Below are 5,121 nucleotides of genomic sequence, written 5' to 3'. Positions count from 1 at the left end.
ATCAGTCCTCTGATGATTATGAAATGAATATTCAAATCACAAAACCTCCCACTTCAAAACCATCTACATCAAACTCCCAAAATATTCAAATTAAAACATCCAACCAATTCATACCTTTAACTTCAAATTTTCCTTCTTTACCTTACAGTCAAGCTGTTAAAAACGAATCAAACCTTTCAAAAGCCCAAAAGCAGCAAGAAGAGGTAAAAAACAATACCTCATCTGACTACTTCACCAAAACGGCAGTTGAACCTCTCTGCCTCACTAAATTCAAACAAGTTCCATCCGTTCAGGAAATCAGGAAAAATACTTACAAAACTTCTCCCACCAACCTTCATTGGTTTTCTGACAATACCTCAAAAACTTAACGGTTTTATGAGTTCATCCTAGTTGATTCCGGTTCAGCTGACATTAAACATGACCGATCAACAAACGGTGAAATCATTTATTCAAAATTAATAATCAAAAGGGTTATTCATTCTGATGAATGGATTGAACCACACACTGAAAAGGATTTTTCAAAAAGATTTATCCCTCAAACTTACTCATACACCGACTACAAACTAGCATGGTCAAGAGCTCTGCTTTTCCGAGACTTTGACCACTCTTGGGTTATAACATTAAACAAAACATTCAATAAAAATGTCCCAATCTGGTTTTACAGTTGGTGGTATTACTTTGGTCCTACGCAGGACATTTACCCCATTTCATGCCAGAAGGGCTTCGACACCTTTGTCGCCAACACCAAAGGCGAACTTTTTTCAAAACCACTCAGCTTCCATGCTGAATTCAAATTTCCCTGGATTCTTTGTTGGAGTTATACACTTCGACAAGACCTTCCACCTCCCTATCCTTTATCTCTGGTTAGGGAATTCAAAATAAAATGGTGGAACAAATTCATGGTGGAACTATGTTCCCCTGAGAACGTTCAATCATTTTTAAACACTGGCAAGAAACTAGAATGGAGCATCAATAATCTTAATAAAGACGCTTCATCCTCAAAACCCAAAACTCCAAAAATCCAAACCTCAAAAATTAATGATCAACTCATCCAACAAATGATAAATGATCCATACACCCGACGGCAACTTATCGGTGCCCTTAAATGTCAAACCTCTGATGACACTGTCTCCTCCAGGTCCAGTACATCAGAATTTTATGAGGAGTCGCAAGACCCTTACGAATTTTAATTAAAAAAAAATAAAAAAATAAAAAATAAAATATAAATATAAATATAAATATATATATATATATTTATTTTAGGGGGGAATGGGTATGGGTATGATGGTATGTATATGTAATTTTTCTGTCAACTTTTCGTGTTTGTAAATACATATCAGTCTGTAAATACGTATATATGGGAATGTATGTAGAAATACGTATACGTATTAAAATACGTATACTACTATTCAAACTTTTTACTATTCATACGCGTCTAGAAGATCAAGTGAAGACGCAGCCTCAAAAGTCAAAATGTATCCTATCATGTTGTCGGGACAGCTGGTATCTTTCCAGAAAACTCCAAGACAACTGTCTTTCCACTACCTCAAAAGCAACGGCTCTAATGCACCTGCGAATAAGATGTCAACAACGCAAAATCAGACCATCATTAAAGCCTCTGAAGACTGCCTATATAAACGGACGTCATTAGCATTCAAAAACATCAAGTTTTTAGAGTGCAGTATTGCCTTAAGCAAACTAGCAACAAAAATCTAAAAATAAGTTGTAATCAAATATCTCTGTATCTTTATTCAATCTTCTTAGTAAGTTCAATCTTGTAATTTTTCAAAGTTTTATATCAAAGTTTTCAACTGTTTTCATTGTCTTCATTTCTTTTAACCGCTTTTATTTCTTCTACTACCCTGTTGGTACCTGGGTTCCCTCCTGGTTAAAGAAAACAGATAAAAGAAATGAAAACAATGAAAGAAGTTGATTAAAAATAAACTTTGATAGATTAAACCTTGGAAAATTACAAGTTTGAAAAAAGAACTTACAATGAAATTTGAATACAGAGATAAATGAATACAACTTATTTTTAGATTTTTGTTTGCTAGTATGCTTAAGGCAATACTGCTTTCTAAAAACTTGATATAAAACTTTGAAAAATTACAAGATTGAACTTACTATGAAGATTGAATAAAGATACAGAGACATTTGACAGATAAATTACATACTCCGACAAAATACATATCGTCATACAATACCCATACCCCCTAAAAAAACACACACACACACACACACACACACACACACACACACACACACACACACACACACACATATATATATATATATATATATATATATATATATATATATATATATATATATATATATATAGGTAAGATCTAATGAGTCCCTTACCTCATTTGAGTCCTTAAGTCCTTATAAGGACCCTTAGATGGACAACATCTATGGTGGAGATTTTTTACAAAATGTAGGCCAAAAAAAAAAAAGGAAAAGCTTGGCTATGAAAGAGGACAACAATTCCTGCAAATTGTCCTTACCAATGATCATTTCCTGCGGACAAAACCATATATCCTTTGTACTATGTTTCCACTTCCCACATTCTTCCTTCCTGAACACACTTAATTCCAACCTTTTTATTTCTTTCTTCTCTCTAAAACTGGGTGCTTTCATCTCAAAACGAAGCTAAAGTTCTCTCTAAATCCTCCAAATCAGCGTAAACATGCAAATAATAGATGGCATCAATGGTATTTCTTCATTTTATTCATTCTTTTCAGTAACGTTTTCATATTTTTCAGTTGAATAGGAAGGATGAAGGTAATCATTACAGTTTTGCATGTCATCGAATTTGCTCATTCTTGTTTTGATTATTTGTTACTGGGTTTGGAATAAAGATTGTTAGAAATAAATCTTCATGCTTGGTTTTCATTAATTTTAGTTTGGATTAGCATGAACGCATTCTGACAAAATTTCCATGAACATTTTTCCTATAGTTTTACATTTACACTTTTTATTGTTCTATTTTTTATGTGAGTTAGCATTCTGACAAAATTTACACTTTCTATGACATTTACACTTTTAAAGCCTCACATTTACACTGCATTACTGCTCACGTTTACACTTTTCCTGTACTTTTAAATTTACACTTTTTTTCTGTTATAGTCACCTTTGCATTTTTATTGTTATATTTTTTATGTGAGTTAGCATTCTGACAACATTTACACTTTTGTTGACATTTACACTTTTAAAGCTTCACATTTACACTGCATTGCTGCTCACATTTACACTTTTGGTGTACTTTTACACTTTTGTTGACATTTACACTTTCGGACAATCACATTTACACTTCCTTTCTGCTACACATTTGGATGTCAACACACTAAAGTTGTCTTTACACTTTTGTTGACATTTACACTTTTTTATTGTTATAGTCACCTTTGCATTTTTATTGTTATATTTTTTATGTGAGTTAGCATTCTGACAACATTTACACTTTTATTGACATTTACTCTTTTAAAGCATCACATTTACACTGCATTCCTGCTCACATTTACACTTTTGGTGTACTTTTACACTTTTGTTGACATTTACACTTCATTTCTGCTACACATTTGGATGTCAACACACTTTTGTTGTCTTTACACTTTTGTTGACATTTACACTTTTAAAGCCTCACATTTACACTGCATTACTGCTGACGTTTACACTTTTGTTGTACTTTTAAATTTACAATTTTTTATTGTTAGTCACCTTTGCATTTTTATTGTTATATTTTTTATGTGAGTTAGCATTCTGACAACATTTACACTTTTGTTGACATTTACTCTTTTTGCTATAGTTTTACATTTACACTTTTTAATTGTTATAGTCACCCTTTAATTGTTAATATTATAATTTTAATTTGAGTTAGTATTCTGAAAACATTTACACTTTTGTTGACATATACACTTATAAAGCATCACATGTACACTCGCATTTCTTCTGACATTTACACTTTTGTTGACATTTACACTTTCGAAACAAAGACATTTACACTCCGTTTCTCTTGACATTTACACTTACACTTTTGGATGTTTACTTTTACTATAGTTTTGACATTTACACTTTTGATGACATTTACACTTTCGAACAAAGACATTTACACTTCATATCGAGGACATTTACATTTACACTTACACGTGCACATTTACTGAGACTTGGTAAAACAGAATGGGGTTCAACCCGACAGCGGAGAGTGTGTAAGGAGGTGGAGAAGAGGTTTACACCGTACATCGGCCAGGAGTTTGGGGGGTTGAGGATGCGGTGACTTTTTATAAGATATACGCCATTGTTTGTGGGTTTGATGTACGTAGGTACACAACAAAAAAATGGCGTGGCGGTGAGATCAAGTCAAAGCTCGTCGTAAATGCAAATCGAGAAGGTTTCGCTCACAAGACGCCCGAAAAACATCGGGATGACGCCCTGGATGGGGAGAAGTCACAAAGGATATTCAGGGTCACTAGAGTGGGGTGTAAAGCGAGGATACGACTATATATGAAGAATGGTCTTTTATAAATTGACCGGTTCCACGAGGGTCACAATCACGAGCTTATCTCACTTAAGGACAGAGAGTTCCGAAATTGTCGCAGAACATAACAGATTATCACAAGATGATAATCGTTTCAAACTCAAGGGTTTGTAATACATAATCACTCTCTATACTAAATAAATAATTCCATTCATGTTATATTTATATGACATATCTGTTAATGATTGATTGGCAGCTGAAGATAGGAGCAACAAAAACATACAGAATTTGCAAAGAACAAGTGAATGGATACGAAAACATTGGAGCAAGCTTAAATGATTTTAAGAACTTCCATAGGGATGTTAAATGTTTCATTCACGAACGGGATGGTCAGTTGTTTGTTGACCATTTCAAGAAAATGACTGAAACAAGAACAGGTTTCTACTTTGACAATGACCTTGACGATGATGGCAGCCTACGTAGGGCCATATGGGCGGACGGTACCGCCCGAGATAATTACAAAATTTTTGGTGATGCGGTGTCATTCGACCCAACTTACTCCACCAATAAGTATTCTATGGTATTCACACCATTCACAGGTGTTGACCACCATAAACGATCTGTGACGTTCTGTGGGGCTCTTGTTG

Source organism: Silene latifolia, chromosome 6 (genome assembly GCF_048544455.1).
Source record: "Silene latifolia isolate original U9 population chromosome 6, ASM4854445v1, whole genome shotgun sequence".
NCBI classification, from domain to species: Eukaryota; Viridiplantae; Streptophyta; class Magnoliopsida; order Caryophyllales; family Caryophyllaceae; genus Silene; species Silene latifolia.
Note: the sequence above shows the minus strand (reverse complement) of the source record.